Source organism: Neofelis nebulosa, chromosome 9 (assembly GCF_028018385.1).
Source record: "Neofelis nebulosa isolate mNeoNeb1 chromosome 9, mNeoNeb1.pri, whole genome shotgun sequence".
In the NCBI taxonomy this organism is placed as follows: Eukaryota; Metazoa; Chordata; class Mammalia; order Carnivora; family Felidae; genus Neofelis; species Neofelis nebulosa.
In genome coordinates, this window is record NC_080790.1 from 138,927,767 (window position 1) to 138,953,967 (window position 26,201).

Consider the following 26,201-nt stretch of genomic DNA (forward strand, 5'->3'; position numbering starts at 1 on the left):
CTTACTGGCAACCCTCCTCACTCGTTTCTTCCCTTCTCCTCATCTTCCTCCCTAAAACTCCCAGAGAGGCAGCTTCACGTCCTCACCACACGTATCATTTTCTCCAGACTCAGGCTGCCACGCACGCCTACATAAACCTACAGAATCCTCTGAAGAAAAGCGGGCGCGCAATATAATCTCGCCACGTTAGAAGATCAGTGTTAATTAGTGAGAGCTGCGGATCAGAAAACGCCCGTAGATATATGTTATTTTATGCTTTTTGAGGAAACATGTCAAGAAACTTGCTGCTAAGGAGAGAAACTCAAAATAGAATTCCTATTTGTTCTCTTCTGATCTGTCCGTTTGTGACCACAATAACCTCGAAGACAATTTGTTCTCTACAGATGTCAACATATACCTTCTGCAACCGTCTCTGTTCACAATTCATCTGCTGATCAATTTTTAACAAGGGAAGAGGAAGCTTCCTTCTGACCCACGTTGTCGTGCTCACGAATTTCAGGTTAGCAGCCTCAGAATTAACGAGCTTTTACCTACTCTCCTTCGTTTGTGTTTTCTCCTCCTTTTAGCTTCTTCTTTCCTCCACATTAAAAAATAAGAGTGCATTTTTGGTGGTTTGTCTAACCATCGTCTATCCCAAAGCCCAGGAGATCCCATCTTTCCGGGAAAAGCACAGATCTCTCTCCAACCTCAGCTGTGTTAGTGACAGCGCACTTCAATGTGTTAAGATTGACACATCGGATCCAACACAATGCCGTCTGTTCTTCATGTTCAAACCCCTCACCTTCACGATTTCACCCAGATGCCTCAGGGAGAAGCCTGTGCATCCCTAGGGGCAGAGATGTCCTTCTGGAGGTGACTTTTCTAGGAAGGAACTCACATTCTCTGGTAAGATTTCCAGACCTCCTCAACCTTCTCTCCCTGGGCTGCCTTCATTCTGCTCTGTTCTTGTCTCTTCTGTATATTAATTCTAGTGGGATGATAGGCCTTGGAATTCATTATAATGGTGTGTATTTTTTTAATGCACATGGAATCCTTCCGTGTGCCAGTCTGGGTCAGTGGGAAGTAAAGACGTGATCTCTGGCCCAGGGAACTGACCGCAAGGGGCAGTGAAGTTTAGTGGGCGCCTCCCCTGCAGGAGACAAGCCTAAGCGTCTTCCATTCGCCATCTCAGCAACGGCGCCTCCCTGATCCTGGGACGTGTGCGCCACTGTGGTGCCCACTTTACAGATTGGGGAGCGGATTGCACACACCTGACAAGTGTGAGACAGTAACAAAGTACACAGTGGGCCGCCAAGGAGCAAGTGTGCTGGGGACACAGTTGGCACAGTGCACAGACCATCGCTGCTCTGTTACCCCAGGCTCATCTAACTGACCTTCAGTTATCGTCACGTGTGGGGAGACCCTCGTCCTTCAGAGCTGTTACATACAACGGATACGGTACATATAACAGTCTCCCACAACTCATTCCTTCATTCAGCGAGTATTTATTGAGAAAGTGGTAATGTACTTAGTTGAGCCCATGTGCCCAGGACCACAGGCCCCTCAGCGGAGAGAACTCGGGCCTGAGCCCCTGCCCGGCCTGCCCAGCAGCCACAAATTCCGCGCAGGAGGAGGGCTTCCCACGTTCCACACGTCGTCAGGTCACACATGTATGGGGTAAGTGCGTGTGTTTGCTTCTGCGGCCGCTGTAACAAATTACCCCCAACTCAGTGGCTTTAAACGACACGGGTTTGCTACCTCGTGGTTCAGAAGTCTGGACTGGGTCTGGCGGCACGGACCCAGGCCCTTCTGGGGCCCTTCTGGGGCCCTTCTGGGGCGACAGGCCTGCTGTCCTTCTGGGGTGTGATTCTCAGTTTGGGGTCAGCTTGCCAGGACAGGGGAAGGGAGGCCCAGCTAGTTGGGGAATGGTTCACTCTGGCTGCACCTGGGATGGTGTTTCTGGAAGCGACTAGGATGTGAATCCGCAGAGAAGACGCCCGACAGGTGCGGAGATCATGGGGCCGAATAGAAAGGGAAGGTGCAGGGAGGGCAGGTCTGCTCTACTCTCTGTGGCCGAGATGTGACTCTGCTCCTGCCCTCGGACTTCAGAGCTCATGGTTCTTATGCTTTCGGACTCCCCTCCGATGTGTGCCATCAGCCTCCTGATTCTCGGGGCCTCTGGACTCACTGTTAGATTACTGGTTCTCCTGGGGCTTCATCTTACACACTCCCAGCCTCCATAATCACACGAGCCCATTCCTATAACAAATCCTGTATCTGTAAAATACGTATTCACTATATGTATTCATTCATATGTGTGTGTGTGTGTGTGTGTGTGTGTGTGTGTGTCTGTGTGTATTGATATCTCTATGAATCCTATTGGTTCGTTTTCTCCAGGGACCCTGACTAACACACAGAGGTTCTAGAAGGAATCTCATTCTTTGCCTCTCCGGGCTTCGGGAGGCTGCCCCCACAGCTTGGATCACGGCTCCCTTCCAACTCAAAGACAGCAGCAACCTGCCAAGTCTCTTTCCCGCTGCGTCACTCTGCCTCTGACACTCACGCCTCCCTTCCAAAGACCCACCAGATGACCCGCATCTCAAAAAACGTGTAACAATCACACTTGCAAATTCCCCCGTCCACGGAAAGTGGCGCATGTGCAGGTTATGGGGATTAGGGTGTGGACATCTTTCGAGGGCCATCACTCTGTCTGCTGCGGTGGGGATTTTTGCCTTCTGTCAGGGAAATGGCCACCCCGTCACTGTGTTGGGGTAGAAAGCAGCTCGGGCTGATCTGGCATCATCACGCGGACATGAATGAAGAGGGAAACCCCACGCTGGGAAAGAATCGTGACCTTCCTTGCTGCGTTGTTCGAGGAGCGCCGAGGCTCACAGACTGCGTGACTCCCATGGCCCCTGTCCATCCGTGGACGGTCTCCGCCACAGGCTGCTGGCCTTCCCTGACATCAGTCGGGCTCTCTTTGGTGGGAGTGGACGGGGAAGCCGGGCACAAGGGACCCAGCTTCCTCTTGCCTTCAGCGCCCCACACATCGTGAGCACATTATAAGTGCTTCTCAGCTCCTTGGAACTCACTTTCTTTATCAATCCTGATGATAAAGAGCATCGCTAAAGGGTAAGAACGTTCTGGTTGAATTTTTCATGAGGGCAAACATAAAAAATTCAAGCTAATACAACCCAAAGTGAGCATTCAGGATGCCAGCATGCCCTGACACCTGCCTCTCAGTGCTTCCCGAGCCCACCCCCCAAAGCCGCTTCAGCCCTAATTGGAGCCGAAACTGCTCCTGGCCAGCTGACCCCGGGCCATCGGGGGGAGGCGTGCAAGCCCCTGAGTGGGGCCTGGCGGGTCCAGGTGTTTGTTTATCAGAAGGTCACTCCAAATAGTTGAAATTTAAAATTTTTATGTTTTTCTTCATAAAAAATTAAAAACCTTTGTACTAGGGGTCGCATTAGAGAGATTTCAGATTAAAGGACAACGCCGTCCTGTCCTGAGAAGCCAGATGTTATCGGCAGCATTTGTCTCTGCAGGAGGGCACGTGAGAGCGGACACACTGCTCGCTTCCCCCTGTGAGGGACGCTGCCCACAGGCTGGACCGCTGGCCCCCGACCCTCCTGAGCTCCGTGACAGGCGAGGGTGGGCTGCCAGGCATGCTTCCGTCACAGAGGTCACCAGAAGGAACGATTTCTGATCTCACCCCCAGAAAGCCACTGTCTTTGTGTGCTCGCCCATCCCCCAAGCTGTTGGACTCACAGAACCTCTCTCAGTGGACGCCATGTTGCTGGGACCCTCACCTTGGAGCTGGTGGCCTTGAAGTCACAAGGCCAGAGGAGGTGAGCCTGACAGCCAACCAATAAGGTTTTAGCAGGTGGTATTTGAGATGCGTTCTCGGAGACTGGGGAGCAGCACACAGTATCCCTGGTGAGGAAACCCAACACAGGCCTTCGGAGTAACGGTCATCACACCAACGATGGTGGAGGGGACTGGGGCAGGGCATCTGAAACCACAGAACGTAAGTACAGCTTCTCCCTTGTCTAACAGAATCACGGATGTTTCACTGATACGTTCCCTGGACAAAGAACCCCTGACCATGACTTTGGATGGTGTGCTGGGCCAGGCTCCGGGCACGTGACCACTGAAGGACACCACCGTGCTATCAAGGCTCTGAGTCCATCGGGCAATGTTTTGGAGTCTTGTGTCCAGAGTGACGGCGGGATTGGTGCTGCAGCATTTTCTGGCTCGGTCATGGGGGTTCCGAGGGGAGGCAGCTTCCTGGAGGAGGTGACATCTGAGCACAGGCCTGAGAACAAATGGGAGACAGCCGGAGAGAGAGCACACAGCAGACAGATCCAGGAGGAGGGAAACGTGTGCAAAGGCCAAGATGGAAAGCAGCATGTGTGTTCTAGAACTTTCTGTGTTTGCAGGAAAAAACTCAAGGGAAGCACCCCGATATCAGGGCAGGGACAGGGTCATGGTGCTGTGTAGACATATTAAAAAATCTGTTTCAGTCGGCTCAGTCGGTTGAGTGTCCGATCGGCTCAGGTCATGATCTCGTGGTCCATGGGTTTGAGCCCCGCATCAGGCTCTGTGCTGACAGCTGGAGCCTGGAGCCTGCTACCGATTCTGTGTCTCCCTCTCTCTCTGCCCCTCCCCTGCTAGTGCTCTGGCTGTCTCTCTCAAAAATAAATAAACAAAAAAAATTTTAATGTGGTTCTAGTCTCAGAGGTAGATTTTTATTCATACACAACAAAATCACCCATTTGAATTGTGCATTTCACTAAATTTTGACACATGTCTACACCCGTGTAACCCCCCCTCCACAAACATATAGCACAGAAGACATTTTCGTTGTCCCCAGAATCTCCATCTGACTTCATCCCTTTCCCCACCCAGGAAACCACTGATCTGCTTCTGTCTCTGCAGATCAGATTTGTTTTATTCTGGAACTGCAAACACGGAATTCACTCATGCTTCTGTGACGGGCTGCCTTCCCTCAATGCCATAACTCGCGTGCATCATATCATGGTGCACATTCATTCCCTTTCACTGCTGAGCGGTGTCCATGGTGTGACAGGCCACGGCTTTTTATCCATACTCTCGTTTGTGGGCATATGGAGTTTTCCTATTTGGGGGCTACAGAGAATAGGCTGCAAGGAGCAAGTATGTATAGGTCTTTACATGGATGCACGTTTTTCTTTCTGTTGGGTGAGGACCTAGGAGTGGAATGCCTCAATCATTGGGTAGATGCGTGTTCAGCATCATAAGAAACTAGCCTCCTTCCTGGAGTCAGGCACGCTGGGGCACGAGACGATATTTCTGTAGTTCTCTGGCTGCAGTGTGAGGAAAGAGTTGATGGGGGGAGAACCTGGGGGCAGATGGTACAGTGGGGAGATTACAACACGTCATGAAGGAGAAATGGTGAGGACGTGGCAAAGAGAAGGATGCTGGATGGCGGTGTAGCCCATGGAAGAACCAGGAGGAGCAGGAGGTCCCGGGACCTGGTGACTGACCGGAGCGCAGGCTGGAGGGATACAGCAAATGTGTTTCCGACTGGTTAGCTTGCGGGGAGCTGGGTGTCCACCAGTTTGGAGAGAACGGGGTGAACGTTCTTGGGAAGATAATGCGTTCAGCTTTGGACACGGCTAGCAGGAGATGTCCACGGAAACCCAGGAATAATTGCATATACCCGCCGGGGACTCTGGATGGGGGTGGAGGGGGACACACGTCCAAGTCACCAGCGTTTCACTGGTGGTGAAGCTCCTTGTAGAATAACTGCCTGAGAGTCCCAGCAGGGACAAGAGCAGGTTTTAGCAAATCTGCAATGAATTTGGATCTCCAGGGATGTGATGGGAATGTGGCTGGAAGTCAAGAATGACCCTCAGAAGTAAGTTAATTGGAGTACAATTATCAATTAAAGAAGAGAGGCCGCTCGCACGCATCGATGTGTGATGGAATTAATTTAAACACCATACATAACCCAAATGCTGTCCAATTTTCCTCATTACCACCTGCCGACAGTTGCTGGGGGTTGGTGCTAATGAGCAGCTGACTATGAAGGAAAATGCAGCCAGCATCCTGGGAACATAGAGCGCAAACCACGCCCTGCTGGGGCAGTTTCTGGTAACTCGTTAGCTTTGTTCAGCTTTGTTCCTAGTGTCGTGGTTCAACTCCGAGATGACCGTCTCATCCTATGTTACTTATCCAAGTTCCTGGGGGAGGAAGTGGTCTGCCCAGTTGCTGAAAGCTTTCCCCACAAAACAATAGAGTTACAAGCTCCCCCAACCCCTGGAGGGAAGGAGCACCCAGGGTGGGACAATCTCTGTTCAGAGAAAGGGGGGAACAAGGCTTATTTATGGTAAGATACCTGGGAGAGCACACTGCTGAGGTGAACGAGGCAAGATGCACACACACTTCCAAGTAGGAAACCTCAAAGGCCAAGGACGGAAAAAGACAAAGACCTCGTGTGTGTCCACTTCAGGGGGCTTCACCAGGGGCTGGGCAGTCACACAGGGAGACAGAGCGTGAGGAAGGGCATAAGAGCCACTCTGGGTAGGATGTCTCTGAGAATCCGTCCTCAGATGTTTAAGACACAAGAGTATGGAGAACAATACAGCAAGTACCTCCGTATCCACACCTAACTCACCCTGAAACAACACCCTGCGTTTGCAGACTCTCTGTGACTGTGTTTGTGATAATGCTAAGGAGAAGCTAAGTGGTGTTGAATAAAGGGTCCACTTGGAACTTGTCCTCCACTTTTCCTCCTTCCATGTGGTTCTTCTTCACAGAGCTTATCTGCCTGCTTCTGTAGACCCGGCTGGATCATGAGTGTGAAGCCTGGGCAGTCCCACTGGACCCTGGGTTTGACTCGACACGTTGTTGTCACGTTCTTGAAACTCTCGATGAGTTTTAGACAAGTGTCCCCCTTCTTCATTTTGCAGTGAGCCCCATACGTTATGTAGCGTGTCCTTTCCAGCCCCGAGTCTAAATGTCTCCCTCGGCCAACCCAGGAGCCGCTGGTGGCTGCCAAGGATACTGCCTGTTATGGGTTGAATCATGTCCCCTCGAATTCGTGATTCTGATGCACCTCTCCGTGGATGCTGGACAGTTGAGTAAGTGGACGATAGATGCCGGGAGCCATGTTCTCACTGTTGTGGTGGAAGGTTACAGGAAAGCCAGGGGCGGGGTCTAAAATAAGGATGGATCTGAGCTGGAGATATCAGTATAAACTCTTATTCAGGATAATAGAAACGAAGATGGTTACACACAACGATAATAGTTGCAGGTATGTGTGCACAGGATCAGTTTACACCTTCCATCTCCTTGTTCTGCCACTGAGAAACGACAATACCCAGTAGGCACAAACAAACCTAGTAGTAGGTCTTGTTCTAATAACCATTCTCCAACAAAAAGATTGAATGAATGAGTGAAAAGAACAGGCCGATCTCTTGTGCAGAAGGGTCCCACCTAGTTCGTGTAGACACTCGTCCCCGAGGAAGTGGAGAAAAACTCCCTCCTCCTTCAGCGTGCCCTGCACATAGCTTCTTCCTTCCAGAAAGCACAGGATGTGAAGAAGGAAACGTACAACTTTACGGCGCAGAAACCTAGCAGACATGACCTCCGTCAGCGACCAAGGTCATCAACAAGTCATCTCGATCCTGTGCCCTTGACAGATTAGCACGAGATGTATTGAAAATGGCATTTTTCCTGCAAGACCTTCCTTCCAAAACCCATCACTCTAGTGTAACCATGAGAAGAACATGACACAAATCTCAACTGAGGGACATTTCCGAAGAACCTGACCCGTACTCCCCAAAACTGTCAAGGTCACCCAAAACAAGGAAAGACTGCCACATGTATACGGCCAGGAAGAGACTCAGGAGACAGGACATCTGCTACAGGTTGAGTCACGGTCCTGCCAGGGCCCCTACATGGAAACCCCAGCATCCAGTGTGACTGTCTTTGGACACGAGACCTTTTGGAAATCATTAAGTTTCAATGAGATCATAATTGGGGGGGCCCTGACGTCAGAGAGCTCGCCCTCTCTCCAACGTGCGAGGACACTGCGAGAAGGGAAGAGAGGCTTCACCAGAAATCAGCCGTGCCGGGCCCTGACCTCGGAGCTTCAGCTGCCAGAACGTTGAGATGTAAGTGTCTGTTCCTCCAGCCACCCAGCTGGTGGCATTTGCTCCAAGGTCTCAGGCTGATAAATAGATCATCTGAAAGTAACATGTGTACCGGCTGGTGTCCTGGGAGAGGAAACAGAATGTTAAACAAGAACTAGGGAAATCTGAAAAAGTATGGATTTCCATTAATAATCATCTCTCAGTATTGATTATTGATTGGGACAAATGGACCATATTTCATGTAGGACGTTAATCATGGGGGAGGCTGCCTGAAATGTATAGGAACTCTCTGCACAATCTGCTTAATTTTTTTTTTCTGCAACTTTAAAACCATCTTAAGGTTAAAGTGTTCATTAAAACATAGGTTTGTGGGGCGCCTGGGTGGCTCAGTCGGCTAAGCATCCGACTTCAGCTCAGGTCACGATCTCGCAGTTCATGGGTTCGAGCCCCGCGTCGGGCTCTGTGCTGACAGCTCAGAGCCTCCAGCCTGTTTCAGATCCTGTGTCTCCCTCTCTCTCTGACCCACCCTGTTCATGCTCTATCTCTCTCTGTCTCAAAAATAAATAAACATTAAAAAAATTTAAAAAAACACATAGGTTTGTTGCTGAGCTATGAATAAAGACGTAAGAGGAGTCGTGGGCCCGCGGGCTACAACAGAGCTAAAATAAACCTCAGACAAGCCCATTTGGGTAAATCCTGCCCCGTTTGGCACATCCAGATACTCACTTCTCTAAGGAGACGGCGCTGGTGGTATGAAAACCCTTGTCTCAGGATGTCCCGGGGCATCCGCAACCAGACACGCGGGAACTGCCCCCAGGGAAGACTGTCTCGGGCTGTTCCCCACGGGCCACACAGATCGCTGATGCGGCATCTTTGCGAGACTCAGATCCTTCGTCTTCTCTGTGTTGCTGCTTGTCAGAAACAGAGGTTCTGGTACTCACTCTGCTGCGGTGTCCAGTTCGTGCCTTCAGAAGGCCATCCCCAGGTCTCTAAGAGGCCCGTTCATGATGCCTTCAGGGACCTCTTCAACTCTTAGAATCTGAGGCTCGAATTTCCTAGAACACCCAATCTATTTCATTTGTATCCTTCCTTTAGACTTTCTTCCAGTGCTCCTGCCCCTAAGCCCTCCTGGATTTCAAGAAGAGTGTGCATTTTGTCTAATGGGATGCGGGCACTTTGCTCATTAGAGACCTAGGGTCAGCAAGAAAATGTGCTGCCCTCAGGGACGTCACAGTCTAGCTGGGCAAACACATGGGCACACAATTAACCATCATGAAACTGGAAAAGATGGGCAATTCACAAAGTGTATAGGAATGTAGAAAATGGAGACATTAGCCTTAAAGGGCAAGAAGCCGGCCTCTAACTGCTGAGCTGAGGAATGTCTCTGGCTGGCTTCATGTAATTCCTCTGAGGCCCTGCTTCTTCCCCTGTGAGGGTCAGCACACCCTCCACCCCAGCCAGCCAGAGCCCCCTCCCCCGTTGGACTCTGGCTGGTCCAGGGATGAATGCATGATAAACGGGGTCCATCCTGCTGAAGCGGGTCAAGTCTGGTTGGGAGACTGATGTGGATCCTGGGAAGGGAAACATCACTACTTCTATCAGAGCAGCCAGGGTTCATCTTTGCTTCCATTTTGAAATAGTCTATTGGAGAATGAAGCCAACAGAGAAGGAAGCAGGACCAAGACAGGGAGAGACCAATGCCTGACAGTATTGAGCTCCTGGATCCAACCATGCTTGAAGTAAACCCTGTTTTTAGCATTCCCAACCAAATTATCCAATAAACTACCTTCTTTGCTTAAGCAATGGCAATGAAACAGAAGTCTGTTTCAGCCCTCCTAGTCTACAGAAAGGACTTCTAGCTGGCCACTGTTGTCCTACTCCATTTTACCATATTAAGTTTCTGAATAATTATGTGATAAATTAATCTAAGGAAACACTCAAGTTATTGTCGCCAAAAAAATCCAAAAACTTGTAAAGCTACTGAATACAATATAACCTCTTTAGCCTGGTAAGCCTTCTAGGAACGAATTAAACCTGCCTTCACGTGTGTGATCCCACAGAAGGAAAATGCCCTTCATCCACATGAACAAGTCCTGTTCTTCTTGACCCATTAGCCATCCTCCTGCTGCTCCTGCACTCAAACATGCCCGTGACTATTGTTGAAAGTGCTGCGATAAACATTGGGGTGCATGTGCCCCTTCGAATCAGCACTCCTGTATCCTTTAGATAAAGTCCTAGTAGTGCAATTGCTAGGTTGTAAGGTAACTCTACTTTAGTTTTTTGAGGAACCTCCACGCTGTTTTCCAGAGCAGCTTCACCAGTCTGCATTCCCACCTGCAGTGCAGGAGGGTTCCCGTTTCTCCATATCGTCACCAACATCTGTTTCCTGGGTTAACTTTAGCCGCCCTGACAGGTGTGAGGTTAGGTATTTCACCGTGGTTTTGATTTGTATTTCCCTGATGATGAGTGATGTTGAGCATTTTCTCATGTGTCGGTTGGCCATTTGCATGTCGTCTTTGGAGAAGTGTCTATTCATGTCTTTTGCCCATTTCTTCACTGGAATATTTGTTTTTTTGGTTGTTGAGTTTAATGAGTTCTTTATAGATTTTGGATACTAACCCTTTATCTGATATGTCATTTGCAAATATCTTCTCCCATTCTGTCGGTTGCCTTTTAGTTTTGCTGATTGTCTTCTTCGCTGTGCAGAAGCTTTTTATTTGGATGAGGTCCCAGTAGTTCACTTTTGCTTTTGTTTCCCTTTGCTCCAGAGATGTGCTGAGTAAGAAGTTGCTGTGGCTAAGATCAAAGAGGTTTTTGCCTGCTCTCTCCTTGAGGATTTTGATGGTTTCCTGTCTTATGTTTAGGTCATTCATCCATTTTGAGTTTATTTTTGTGTCTGGTGTAAGAAAGTGGTCCAGGTTCATTCTTCTGCATGTTGCCGTCCAGTTTTCCCAGCACCACCTGCTGAAGAGACTGTCTTTTTCCATTGGATACTCTTTTCTGATTTGTCAAATATTTGTTGGTCGTACCTTGGTGGGTCCATTTCTGGGTTCTCTATTCTGTTCCATTGATCTGTGTGTCTGTTTTTGTGCCAATACCATGCTGTCTTGATGATTACAGTTTTTTTTTTTTAACTTTTTTTTTTTTTTTTATATTTATTTTTGGGACAGAGAGAGACAGAGCATGAACGGGGGAGGGGCAGAGAGAGAGGGAGACACAGAATCGGAAACAGGCTCCAGGCTCCGAGCCATCAGCCCAGAGCCTGACGCGGGGCTCGAACTCACGGACCGCGAGATCGTGACCTGGCTGAAGTCGGACGCTTAACCGACTGCGCCACCCAGGCGCCCCAATGATGATTACAGTTTTGTAATACAGCTTAAAGTCCAGGATTCTGATACCTCCAGCTTTGGTTTTCTTTTCCAACATTACTTTGGCGATTTGGAGTCTTTTGAGGTTCCATACAAATTTTAGGATTGCTTGTTCTAGTTCTGTGGAGAATGCTGGAGGGGGTGGTTGGGTGGGGATGAGTTAAATGGATGACGGGCATTAAGGAGGGCACTTTTCGGGATGAGCACTGGGTGTCCTATGTAAGAGATGAATCACTGGGTTCTACTCCTGAAGCCAAGACTACACTGTATATTAACTAACTCGATATAAAAAAAAATGCCAGTGTCGCCTGGCTCTGTGACACACACCTCCCCAGCTCCCAGGTGAAGCAGGCCCCACATTCTACAGGCATTTCTCTCCCCTTCCTGTGGCACAGCTCTGCCATGCCGTGTGTGTGTGTGTGTGTGTGTCCACACAGATGCATTTTTTTTCTTCCCCGTTGAACAGTGATCTTCTTGAGAACAGGTCTTCAATGCAATCTTGAATCATTTGTCTTCAGAAAATCTGGAATACTGCTTTCTACGCCATAGAGCCTTGATAAACGCCTGGTGGATGGAGGGGTGAATAAATGAATGAATGATGGTTTTTGGTGCAGATAGATGGTATTAATTGATCCAATAAGGCTGAGGATTTGAAATAGCTCATGGTCTCTTCTCTCTTCCTCTGTCTGCCGTCACGCATCCAAATAACTATAAGGAGCATGGGGGTGTTCTCCACTTCCTTTTTGCCTTTAGTGAGAACTGAAGTCGTTACATTTTCAGTGGCAAATTTCAGCTCAGGCTGCCAGGGGAAAGGCAACATAATCTGTCCGGCATGGTGGAAGACACAGTTGGCTGATCCTGTAGTGTATGCCGAAACCAGACGTCTATGCGATGCTTGGTGATTATTATGTGTTTTGAATCCGAATGTAGGAGCTTGGCATGGGTAGGGAGGCACGGCTGGCGACAGTAAGCCCAGGACAAGATGTGGGCCTTCGCCATCAAAGTTACCCTGGAGTCTCGAGGGTTACTCTAGAAACCAGCCACTCCTGCTCGGGGGCCGTATGCTCACTTTTGTTGTGATTTGTTCACTGTCAGGCTGCTCACTGAGTGTCTCTGGTCCTCGGAATGTAGATAGGTAACAACGGGAATCACACAGAGTGTTCTTGAGGATTGAACGAGTTAATTCTTTTTGCTTATGTTTATTTATTTATTTTTTGAGAGAGAGAGAGAGAGAGAGAGAGAGAGAGAAAGCTGGGGAGGGACAGAGAGATAGAGGGAGAGAGAGAATCCCAAGCAGGCTTTGCACTGTCAGTGCAGAGCCAGTGTGGGGCTTGAACTCACGAACTATGAGATCATAACCTGAGCCAAAACCAGGAGTTGGATGCTTTACCCACTGAGCTATCTAGGGTCCCTTGAACAAGTTAATTCTTTTTTTTTTATTATTTTAATGTTTTAATTATTTATTTTAGAGAGAGAGAGAGAGTGGGGGAGAGAGAGGAGGACTGAGGATCTGAAGCAGGCTGCATGCTGACAGCAGGCAGCTCGACGCAAGGCTCGACTGGTGAACCGAGAGATCATGACCTGAGCCGAAGTCGGACGCTCAACTGACTGAGCCACCGAGCGCCCCCGAACGAGTTAATTCTTACAAAGACTTAGAGCAGTGGCTGACATCTAGTAAGGGCACAAAACCCTTGGCTAAGATGATGTCGGTGTCACGGAGGCATGAGTGAAGTCACGGGATGCTGATCGCACTGGGTACTCAGTAACTACTTGTTGGGGAGAGGACGTTTGCTGGGCGGAGGGAGTGGCTTGCGCAGAGCGCGTGGCATGGGTGTGGCCATGCTGGTAGTGGACGTGGTGGCACTGAGGGAGGGCACAGAAGGCAGGCGACACGCCGTTCCCGGGTCACATATCTGCCTGTTTGAAGCATGGTCTGGCCACAGCTTCCTGGCCTCCCGCATCTTTCCGAGACCCTGAACCAAGACCAGGTGGGACAGGTGGCTGGTGAAAGAGGCACCAGGGAAACTCCGGGCTCTGAGCCTTCCAGCCGCTGCGGGCTGGCCCCACCTTCGTTCGCGCCTCCTCTCAGGACAATAGCCAGTGAACCTGCCTTGGGAGATGGCCCCCCACTCTTGCGCTGGGGGCTTGGCGGTTGCTGACTCGAAGCCCCAAAACAGATATTTGCTTTAAGAGGCAGAGTATGGAACCCTGGGAGCACAGACCTTGTCGCAGGCAGTGGAAAGATGGACCAACTATGAGGGCTTGTCTTGTCTCGTGAATCCCAGGTGCTTGCAAACAGCAGAGTGGAGCCTCCGGACAGTCAGGACCAGCTCTGGGAGGGCCTTCCTCACCCCTGCTGCTCGCTACACAGAAACTTCCTTCTCGTCCGACACAATGGTTCTACCTACTATGTCATTATTTCCTTCAGGCCCAAAGACAGCTCCTTTTCTCCCACCCTACAATTCCAGATTCCTGAAGGGCAGGAATGTGATTCCCCAGGCTGAGTTTAGGTATCTCCACTGATCCAACCCTCTGCAGCTTCTGAGGGTCTGTCCTGTGGGCCAGGGAGGAAGAGGGGTCACCCTTCCATGCAGCAGTGCCCCCAAATCGGGTTTCCCAGTCAGTGGAGGGCACAGGACAGACAACCAGAGATGCTCTGAGACTTCTGAGCTCTGCTTGTCCCCGAGCTGAGCTCCCACTGTGTATCTGGCCACTTCTCAGCCACACCTTGGAGTCATTGGGTAGAGATGCCTTCACCCCAGCCTGGTCAGGACAAACAGCTAAAGATAAAAAATTCCTGGGGACAGGGGCATATTCCTCGGGTGAGTTCATGTGACAATTGGAGGAGGAGTAGGCACAGAGAAGGTAAAACTCCAAGCTCTGTGCCACCCCCTCCCGAAGGCTGATGGGAGCAGACAGCACTGTCTGGTAGAATTTATTGCTTTGCACCCTTGGACCTAAAATTTTGTTTTGTTCTTGAAAACCTGGACCCCGCTGTCACATTGCAAAATGCTCCCCCTGAAATCTCGAATGTCAACAGTATTAATAAAAAAAGAGGGCAGCGTCTCCCTCCCTTTGGCATTTTTGTCTCATTCTGGGGACAGTGTGGATATTCAGATTTGAAAGTAGGTTCCCTTGCATTTGGCCACAGTCTCCTTTCAGGTCACATGAGATGGAAGGCTGGTGTTGAGAATGAAGCCTCAGAATTACCTAACTTTCACTGACTGAACTTACACGTGTATCACTGGTGTTTCTCCAACGTTGGGAAATATGGTGTCGTGGGGGGGGTGGGTGCCAACGTACTGAATGGAATGTGGACAATGGGAATGTGTAGCTCTGTATGACTTGTGTGACCCTGATGAGTCGTCATGTATTCTGGAAAATGAGCACCATGTCTGCTCTCTCTACTAAGTACTGCCTGGATTCCATCCTTGGCTGATGGAGCTGCCCACACCCCTCACACCGTTGTGCACTGAGCAGAGTCAAAGCCCTGTGCGGGAGGAGAACCTGTACAGACAGAGGCTGGCCAGGATGGTTTCTTTCTTTCCCAGTTTTCCGGGGGTAAAACAAATTACTTTGCCATAGAAACTTCATTTTCTCTATATTTTTCAAGAAGTTTCTCGGCAGATTTAGAAACTGTGCAAAGATAGGATCAGACACAGTAGCACAATTTAAACCAAGTTAAATAGAGTCTGATTTATAATCCTGATCCCATAGACTAGAGCATGTATTAATAAACCATCTCTGGGGGGAACCTAAGTTAACATTCCAAAACTTATCCCAGGTTGAATCATCCACCATATATCATTGGACATTAACATTCCCCACAGCACTCGGAACTGCAAATTTGCTTTGCAGAAAGTCAGATAATATCAAGTCTGATGGCTCATTTCTCAGTGGGCAAAGCTGCAGACACCACAAGACGTCTCTGGGCTGAAAACGCAGTGAGACGTGCCGCTGAGTTCCGTGTGGGTGTTGGCTCAAGCAAAGGCAGGGGTGATCGCACCTGTCCCCACACAGCCACCAGCAACAGCGGCGGGGAAGTGCGGTCATCTGTTACGACGCCCCGTGATATGCTTGGGTGCGCGGCTCCAAGGAGCCTTCTCGCACGCACACCGTTGTGATGGCCTTGTACGCGGCAACTTCTGTAATTGTTCAATACTATCATCCCAGGTATTTAGTTTTTAATAGCTCAGTAAGACAGGACGTAAAGGACAATGTTCAATCCCATAAAGCCATACAGTGGGTTTCAGCACGCTCCGTAATGGATTCACCACTACACAATCAGGAGTAATTTCCCAATCTTACCTGCTGAGGTTGAAGGGGCAGAGAGAGCGCCCCACCGCCAAGACGAGAACATGTTTCAAAAGAAGGAAGTGTTTTCATTTCCTGTTTAAATAATTCCTCTCTTCAGCATCTCCATTGAAGAGATCATTATTTTCGGGGCGTCTGGGTGGCTTGGTAGGCTGAGCATCTGACTCTGGCTCAGGTCAGGATCTCACAGCCCATGAGTTCGAGCCCCGCGTCAGCTCGGAGCCTGGAGCCTGCTTCGGATTCTGTGTCTCCCTCTCTCTCTGCCCCTCCCCTGCTTGTATTCTGTCTCTCTCTCAAAAATAAAACATTAAAAAAATTTTTTTAAAAGATATTTTCATCCAAATGATCTTGTAGCCAACAGTGCAAGCAGAATGGAGCTGTTTCCTCACAGTGTGAGGGTGGCCTTGAACTTAGCACTTGACCTTTGTAAGCCTCAGTCTTGTCATCCGTCACTTAGAGATCATCACAATGAAAACTTTCAGGAAGGAAGGCTGTCGAGAACTGTCCTCAACAGCCCATAAAGGCCTTCCTCCCAGACCCGCCCTCTGGCAACCCGGGCATGATCCCAAAATAAAAGGCAGTCATTATATTTGAAATATATTTCTATTAAGATAATCTCAGGACATTGTCCCAAACAGTCCTCACAGTGGTTCTTTTGTCTTTGTGGTTTTGTTTTTACTGAAAATGTGCCTTCAAGAAACACGGATGTTTATTTTCCAAATTAGTTTTTGAATCTGAATTTTATGGAGAAAAGTACAATATATTACGTTTGGAATGAATTGAAATTTTTACAACAAATTTCCCTGATTCTTTTGCTTTTCTAATTGAAGTATGATTAGTAGTTGCCTATTAGTTTCAGGTGTACAATATAATAATAGCTCAACTCACATTGTGCTTTTTCTTTAACATGGGCTTTTTATTTCTAGGATAGTTTTAGGTTCGTGGACATACTGTGAAAACAGTACACAGGGTTCCCATGTACCACACACACATAGTTTCCTCTGTCATAAACATCTTAATGTTAGCATGGCGCATGGGTCCCTCCACCAGTGCTGACACATCATTATTAACTGAATCCCACACTTAGGTTTCCTTAATGTTTACCTAATATCTTACTTTTTTTCCCCTCCACAACCAGGTCTGGGACACCACATTACATGTACATATCAGGTCTCCTTAGATGCCTCTTGGCTGTGAGTTTCCCTTGTTTTTGATGACTTTAAAGGTTTGGAGAAGCACCAGTTTGAGATTTTGTGGAACATCCCTCAAATGGGGTCTGTCTGATGTTTTGGTCATGGTTAGGCTAAGGGTATTGAGTTTTTTTATTCAAATTCAAGTTAGTTAACATACAGTATAGTATTGCTTTCAGGAGTAGAACCGGGTGATTCAACTCTTACGTATGACACCCAGTGTTCACCCCAACAAGTGCCCTCCTTAGTACCCATCACCCATTTAGCCCTCCCCCCCACACCTCCCCTCCAGCAACCCTCAGTTTGTTCTCTATATTTAAGACTCTCTTATGGTTTGGCTCCCTCTCTGTTTTTATCTTATTTTTCCTTCCTTTCCCTTATGTTCATCTGTTTTGTTTCTTAAATTCCACATATGAGTGAAATCATATGATATTTGTCTTTCTCTGACTGACTTATTTCACTTAGCATAATGCCCTCCAGTTCTATTCACATCATTCCAAATGGCAAGATTTGGAAAAAGCCTATATATATATACATATATATATGTATATATATACGTATATATATGTGTTTGTGTGTGTGTGTGTGTGTGTGTACACACACACCACACTTCTTTATCCATTCATCAGTTGATGGACATGTGAGTTCTTTCCATTATTTGGCTATTGTCAGTAGTGTTGCTATAAACGTTGGGGTGCCTGTGTCCCTTTGAATCAGCATTTTTGTACCCTTTGGATAAATACCTAGTAGTGTGATTGCTGGGTCATCCGGTAGGGCGTTGGTTTTGAGAAGAAGTTCCTTTCATCATATCATATGCATCGAGGGTATGTGCTGTGGGCATAACTTACCATGTTGATGTTGACCTCGATGACCTAGCCTAGGGTCGTGCTTGCCTGGCTTCTCCACTGTGGTCACCCTTCTCCCCTCCACGCTGTACTTTCCCCAGACATAAAGGGTCGGGGGTTATGCTCCATTTCCTTGAATGGATTTTCTGAATCCACTCGTTTGGAATTCTGCACAAGAGATTTGTCTTCCCTTTCTCACTTATTTACGCAACATGTATCACATCAGCATGGACTTGTGCATCCTTATTCGTGTTACACTCCCATACTCCTTTATTTAGTTGTTCACACTTGCCCAGCATTGGCCACTGGGTGATCCTTCCAATGGCTCCTGTGTGTCTCTGACATACCCCCATCATTGAAGGCTTATTTCAACTTTGGTTGCTTTCTGTTTTTTCTTTTTCTTTTTCTTTTTCTTTTTCTTTTTCTTTTTCTTTTTCTTTTCTTTTCTTTTTCTTTTTCTTTTTTCTTTTTTTTTTTTTTTTTTTTTTAGTACTTTCTCACTTTCTGCCTTACACAAAGCTCCAGGCTCATCTTGTGTATTTCTGCCCCAGTCCCAGAATCAGCCACTTCTCTCCAAGGATCCTTAGAGACTGATGGTGGAAACGATTGGAGAATGGGGGTCGAACGCAAGCTGTGATTTCACTCTGGGGAAACTTCCACTTGCAGCTGTCAGGCCACAGAACATTTTGGCTAATTCCCATTCATAGTTTTAAGAGGAGGCAGGTGCTTTCATTAGCCCCGGACACAGATGAGACCCATTGAGGGGTCTGGTTGAGAGCTGGTGGAGGCAGGAATGAGGTATAGGTCTACAATGCTCTGAAACCCGGCCCCACCCCACCTCTACTCCCACCCCGGGGTTCTGGCCCTCTCTGTATCCTTCCACTTGGTTATGTCTCACACGGTCCTCTGGAATGTGAACATTTGGGGGAGAAACAGAGTGTCCAGCGTCCTGGCAGCTGTCAGGGCCACCAGAGGCTGTAGTTTTCACATTGTCATAAAGGTTGGTGGTCATTGTGTTACACTGGCTGGCTCAGTCTCTGTGAACCCACACGTAACATGGCACATTGTCCACATTCAACGTCTCTTCTGTGGACACTGTCACAGCAAGAACTTTCATGTCGAAGGGGCCCAGTCTGTCCTTGTAGATCCTCCCATCTCCTGTGGGAATGGCTCGCACACAAACTTCACCTAGAGGCATAGCTTTCCCCTGACGTGTTCAGTTAAATTAATTCAGCTAATCACAGGGGTTGGTGCTGGATTCTCCAGGGAGGTTCTATCAGAGTCTTTCCCATTAGCCCTAAATGAGGCCCTAAAGGAACATTTAATTCACATCCCCAAACACGGTTACACCATGAACTCAGAGGTGTGATTCCAGAGAAAGGTGAGATGCAGTGGTTTAAAAATAAGTCCATTGGGGCGCCTGGGTGGCTCAGTCGGTTAAGCGTCCGACTTCAGCTCAGGTCACGATCTCACGGTCCGTGGGTTCGGGCCCCGCGTCGGGCTCTGGGCTGATGATGGCCCAGAGCCTGGAGCCTGCTTCCGATTCTGTGTCTCCCTCTCTCTCTGACCCTCCCCCGTTCATGCTCTGCCTCTCTCTGTCTCAAAAATAAATAAACGTTAAAAAAATATTTAAAAATAAATAAATAAATAAGTCCATTGACTCCTGAGATAACAGACTGGTCTTAGCCTTTCAATGTGAAGACATTCTAACAACACCTTTGTATTGAAATAGTTGTTTCCACTTAAAAAGTACAGACCCTAAAAATAATCCCCAAAGCCCTGATATTCATATTTTGGCTCCCACTTTCCCCGACTCCTTACTTGGAAACTTGCATCCTCCCCGCAGGCAGACTTTCGTGCCTGGGTCTCGAGGTCTCCGGGTGACTTACCAGAATCTAGTATGGGTACTGTGCCACAGACACCACGGAGGGCTGGGCACAGGCCCTGCCACACAGAGGTCAGCCAAGCCCGAGGGAGAAGCTGTCAAATGGAGTGCTGTTGGGGAAAATGGCTACAGTGTGCTTCGGGGTAGCTACTTTATAATGACATGAAGCTCTTCCCTTCTTCTCTCCTTCTGGTGCAATCAGGGGAAAGAGAGCCCAGGCGTGGCTGAGGGAGGCGAAGGGCCAGCAGAGGAGCGCCTCCTGGTATGAATCGCTGCCCCATGACACAGGTGCTGTTGGAGACTTTCCAACAACGAAGGGTAGTTCATCATCTTTGTTTTGCTGTCGTTTGCTCATTTTGAAACAAAAGTTTAGAGTTGAGAAAGGAGACCAGAAAGACAAACAGAAAGAAGACGTGTCAGCCTTGAGGCGGGAAGAGGCGCCCAGGAGGGAGAACCCTCCCAAGCCGGGAGAGGAACAGCACAGAAATAGGCGAGCTTCTGATCCACGGTAAGAATGACTTTCCGCACATTAATGCCTCTAACTACCAAAAAGCAGAGAAGGGGAATTGATGGTTGGCCAACAGGAATAGCCTAGGCAGGTAGGTCCTTCAACAGCATCTGAACACTCAGTTCTTCTCATACCGGGAACCTGCCACGTGGGTTCCAGGGGACAGTTCCAGGCCCCGGATCCAGGCAAGCCCAGAGCGGAGACCTCCCCACCACAGCTGGGATCCCAGAGTCCAGTGAGGGAGGGATAAATTCCCATCCATCCAGCTGGGATGGAAAGGCTTTTGTTGGCACACCGCTGCCCCAGGGAGGAAGTGAGCTCCTTGCGTGAGCTGTCCGTGAACATGGCGGATGCCGGCAGCACTCACACTGACAGTGACTCGTTACCATGGTTTCTTGGCTCAGTGGTTCAAGCTCTGCTTAGCTGGGGCTTCTACTGAGGTCTCATCTGGCCGAAGTCAAGATGTTTTCATGCTGGACTCTCACCTGAGGCTCAGGGTCCACTCCTAAGCTCAGATGATGGATGGTTCCAGCGGTAGACGTCATGGTGTCTTGCTTCTCCAAGGGCAGCGGGAGAGTGTGTCTGGTCCTTTAAATCTCTTCGATTTCTTCCATCTCTGACCTCTGGATCCGTGTTTAAAAAGTTCATCGAATTATATGAGACCCACCAGGATAAGCCACCTTTTATTAACTCAAAGTCACTTGATTAGGACCCTTGACTCTATCACCTACATAATTCCCTCGTCTTGGCCAGGTAACATAACCTAATCACGAGAGTGACATCCCCTATCATATTAAACAGGTCCCACTGCCACTCAGAAGTAGGGCATTTCTCAGGACCCAGGCACCAGGGTGGAATCTTTTGAGTCCTCTTGTAATTTCCCTACAACCCGCTCCCTAAGCACCACCAGCATCTAAGATTATTGCTAAAAGCATAAATATTCATTTCTTGAAAGAAAATGCCAACGGCACAGTGATCGCCCAAGGCCCAGGACCGCAGTGATTCGTGCCCAAGGTACAGCAAATGGGGCCTCCATCACAGCCCTGTTTTCCTCTTCATGAGAACCCCCAGTTGTTAATGGGCCGAAGTGCACTTGGGAAGGCAAAGGTGGCTGTTTAGGACAAGAGGAAAATTCATGATCATGTTCTTCCCAGGTTCTTTGGCTCCTAGAATTCCCTTTGTATTTTGTTTTTTACTTTTTAAATGCAGAATACATAACAGAAGCCCTTGACAGATTTTAGATGTTCTGCTGAGAGTCTAGGAGGAGATCTTACTGGGATTCTCTGTTCTCCAATTGGCACTAGGAAGCAAAGAAAGTGACATAAGGGTGCCCTGGATAGTTTCATGCGGTGGTCAGTGAAATGGGGAAGCCGCCTTCAATCTAATATCGGCCAGAACTTGGAGCCTTCCCAGCCCTGACCTTTCTCCTCACTAACAGAGTGAGGCAGCATGGACACTGAAGTTTGTGGCAACCCGGAACTTGACCTACAAGAATCCCATGTGGCCTGGGTGGCTCAGTCGGTTGAGTGTCTGACTTTGGCTCAGGTCATGATCTCACGGTTCATGAGTTCAAGCCCCGTGTCGGGCTCTGTGCTGATAGCTCAGAGCCTGGAGCCTGCTTCGGATTCTGTGTCTCCTTCTCTCTCTGCCCCTCGCCCACTTGTGCTCTGTCTCTATCAAAAATAAATAAATGTAATCAAAAAATTCAAAAAAAATAAAAATAAAGTGTTGCCCCCATGTACCCCACAAGTAGAGGCATTCTGGTAACTGGGGACTCTAGACACAGAGAGCACCAACTAGGATCAGAGTCAATGGCAAAAACCAGCTGTCACCATGGAGGGTCCCACACATGCCATCAACTGAATGTGACAGGAACTCAGAAGCAGAGGGTTTTCCTGGAAGCCAGGGAGAAGAGAGGCATCCGTCTATTTCACTGTGTTTAGTGTTTCACATTTTATTGTGAGTAGTCATCTGTCCTAGGTAAAGTGGAACATCTCCACATACGAAGAGCATCACCTGTGATGTGCACAGCAAACCACACTTAAACACTGGGGTCTCTCCTTCAAGGCCTTTGGTTGTGCTTATGCATGTGTGTGTGCATGTGTGTGCATATGTGTGTACATATGTGTGTGTAGGTCTGTATGTATGTGCGTGTGTGTATTTGTGCACCTGTGTGTGCATGCATGTGTGCATCTGTGTGTGCATCTATGTGTATATGTGTGCATGTGTGTGCGTGTGTGCGTGTCTGTGCATACGTGTACGTGTGTGCATACGTGTGTGCATGTGTGTGTGCATCTATGTGCGTGTGTGTGTAGAAAGAGACAGCATGTTTCCTACAACAATGAGATAATGGTACATTGTTTTGTAATATGTTGTTTTTATTCCATCAGGAATTTTTCAGAAATTTCACTCTCTGTTTCCAGGTCAAAACATGCCACCATGTAACAACCCCTCAGTAATAGCTGTGGGATAAGCTTGTCCCCATCAATTAACTACAGCATTGTGTCAATGGCTGCAAAGTGACACACGGGGTGATACCTAATTACTTCCCAAAATGGGATATTTTAACTGCTGGTAATTTCCGAGTGATCTTCAGTAGTATGCGGATAAAAATGTCTTTATTTTAATCATTATGTATTTTAATTTGGCTTGAAAAATTATAGAAGTAGCATATCAAGCCAATAATTGCATAGAATTATTTTTAGGATTAGATCTAAGCACTACTTAAGTTAAAATAAAGAGATTTAAAGAAAAAAAAATCCTAAGTAAATAACTGGGGAGGTTTTCAGATTCCACAAAAATAGTTGAAACAAAATAGCGCCTCCAATGGCCAAAGTTTAAAATTATTATTATTAATTTTTTTAATGTTTATTTATTTTTGAGAGAGAGACAGACAGAGCACGAGCAGGGGAGGGGCAGAGAGAGAGGGAGACCCAGAATCCGAAACAGGTTCCAGGCTCCGAGCTGTCAGCACAGAGCCCGACGCGGGGCTTGAACCCATGAACCCTGAAATCACGACCTGAGCCGAAGTCGGACGCTCAACCGACTGAGCCTCCCAAGCGCTCCATGGCCCAGTTTAAAATACAGAAATGTAACTTATTTAACCATGTCCTCATCAGGAGTCTCCGTTTCCTGTTTTTCTGTCATGAAAACACTGAGGAGTCTCTTCCTACATACACCTTTCTGTACTTCCTTGAGTATTTCCCAAGGGAAAAGTTGCTAGAAATGGGAATGTTGTGTCAAATGGTTGGAATGTTTTAGAAGCTGTGATTTATGATGCCCCGAGTTGTCCCCAGATCCAGAGGGTGTTCCACGTGCACCCCAGCCGCGTGCGTGAGGAGGCCAGTGGGTCTGCGAGTTTAGAAGGTCATGCACCGTGGGGGTGAAGCACCCTGAAGTCCTGCTCCAGGAGGACTGTGCCTCCCAGGGTGTCCCCAGCCCAGACCCTCTCCCAGGGGCCCTCCTGTCCTTGCGGCTTCTTCCTTCTCTCTGGCCCCTGCCTCTCCCTGAGACGCCCCCCTTTCCTTTCTACCCCCAGAGAGAGTTGTGTGTGGATTTTGAATTTAGAAAACAATGCCGCGTTTGACATTTTGATATTTGTCTTTCAAATGAGAAGACATGTGAGCTGATGTTTATATTACTAATGGGGCGTTTCAGAGGATTTGCTTTTTAGTGTAGAAAGTGCCACTAAGCAGTAAGTGGCTGCCCACATCCTGGACTTGCGGCCCTGCGAGAACATTCGCACCAGGAAACCCACGGCCTTCCCTTGGCCCCTGCATTTGCTCCTTCCCCTGCCGAGCTCTCTGGCTGGACGCGGCACTAGCTGGCATCTCTGTCTGGCCCTGCATTCCCTGCGGACGGCGTCACCCTCGCGTCCCCACCCTGCCCCCTGGGCCCTGCCCGGACACCTGTGTCCCGTGCTCTTGGGACCTCCCCGGAGTCAGGAGACAAGGGGTGAGGGCCTCCGCGTCTTATACGTGCTCGTCACATGCACAAACCAGCCACTACTGAGTACTTCACTTTCTAGCTGAAATGCCTGTATCACTTGTAACATTTGTTTTAAAAGAAAAATGCATCTAAATTAAAAATCATTACCATTTGTAACAACAAGGTAACCATAGGGATAAAAACAACAAACACCAAGTGATGTCCTCAGAGGCTCCCTTGATGTTACAGCCGGTGAAATCCCCCTCCCCCACCCCTGCAGCCTCCTGTCCACCTGAAGGGAGCTTAGCAGGGAGACCTGCGGGCAAGTGGACACGCGACAGCTCCCAGCTTCGGCCACCAAGCCCACCCCAACCCAGCACAGATGGTGCATCTGCCTGGCCCGCGAGCCCCTGGGGTTTGGCACCTCCTCCCAGGTGTCCTTCTCCTGCCCTACCGCAGCGCCCCAGCTCAGGGTCCTGCAGCCCAGTTTCTACCCACCGTCCGAGTCTCCCCACCCCCAGCCGGTTCCAGGCGTGGCCCAGCCCCAGGCTCAGAACAGCTCCGTTCAGACACATAAATGCGTAACTGGACACCGAATTCCTCAATTTAGCTACGTGGCGAGGGTATACGACCTGCCAGTGAGAGAAACACTCACACCGGTGATCTTTCCAATTTTTCCTCCTGGAACGGAACAGAAGACCAAGAGAGGGAAACAGCCCAGTTCAGGCAAATCAGTGGCTACTCATGCAATAATGCGGACTTGAGCTGTACCCAGCATCCCGTGATGCCCGGGCCGCCCCGTCTGATTTGCAGGTAGCAATCCAAACCCTCCCGGCATTTACTGGGACCCTCTGACGCCCGTGCCACTCCTTGTCCTGGATCGGCTGCTGCGGGCTCCCCCCGACACTGCCCGTAACCTGTGCACCCCCAGCGTGCAGTGAGAGACATGGGCCTGCTTCTGTCCGTCCGTCAGGGATCCAACTAGAGAAAGATAAACTCATTTTTGATGTACCTCAGGGCATGCAATAAAGCACCGAGGCATCCAGGTTCATCCTTCAGGGCGTGATTAAGAAAATCAAATTCTGGCTTATTCATGTCATTTTTCCTCAAAGCTTGCAGGGAAGGAGCCTGGTGGCCCCCAATGATCAAATTATCTGATCTCGCGCTCTTGGGCTGTATGAAAATGTTCTTCTCTTCCGTTAGCTCCCATAGCTCCGGAGAGCGGTCCAAGTACGAGAGGGTCCCCAGAAGACACAGAAACGCACTGCAGCCAGTGAGAACCATGAGAACGTGGACACTTTAACAAAAGAAATGACACATTTATTTTAAACGTGTGTGTGTGTGTGTGTGTGTGTGTCTCAAACGTGTGCCATTTTTCTCTGTATGTGAAGCCGTTACTACGTGGGGGTAATGTGGAAAACAAAAACAAAAACAAAACAGTGACATAATTTCTGCTTTTCTTTTATTTTTGTGGGTATAAAATTCTCCTCTTGATCAAGAGAAGGATAATTAGACATGGTCTCCGGAGACCTGCATCCTGGGCCTGGCTCTATCTCTAAATAGCTGTTCGGGCTGAAGCAACTCACTTCATTGTTCTGAGTTTTTGTTACATAAGTACAGGGCGATGTTTAATACGTGGGCCCAACCTACGCTCGGTACTGTGTCACTTAGAATGAAAATATGCTTATTGATTCATTATGTTCTCAGATTGACCACGTTCATAATAAAGGTGTGAGTAAGAAAATCCGTGCTACTCTGTGGACCCTAAAATGTTCATCTCTAGTCCACGTGAGGCGACAGCACAAAAGATTTCTAACACGTATTCCTGAAAACGGACTTGGGGCCTCAGTGTCATCTGGAGGGCACCTGGGCCTGCGGCCAAGGGTCCTGACGATCTTGGAGCCCCCACAGTTGTGATCTCCGGTCTCTGGTTTACCGCCTGTGCATCTGTTTGCAAATGGGACTACCTGTTTCACTCTTAAGTTTTAGAAATAGCCTGCTATCAACAGTGCTTGTCAACGTCAATTTACCTGCACTTAAATCAGAA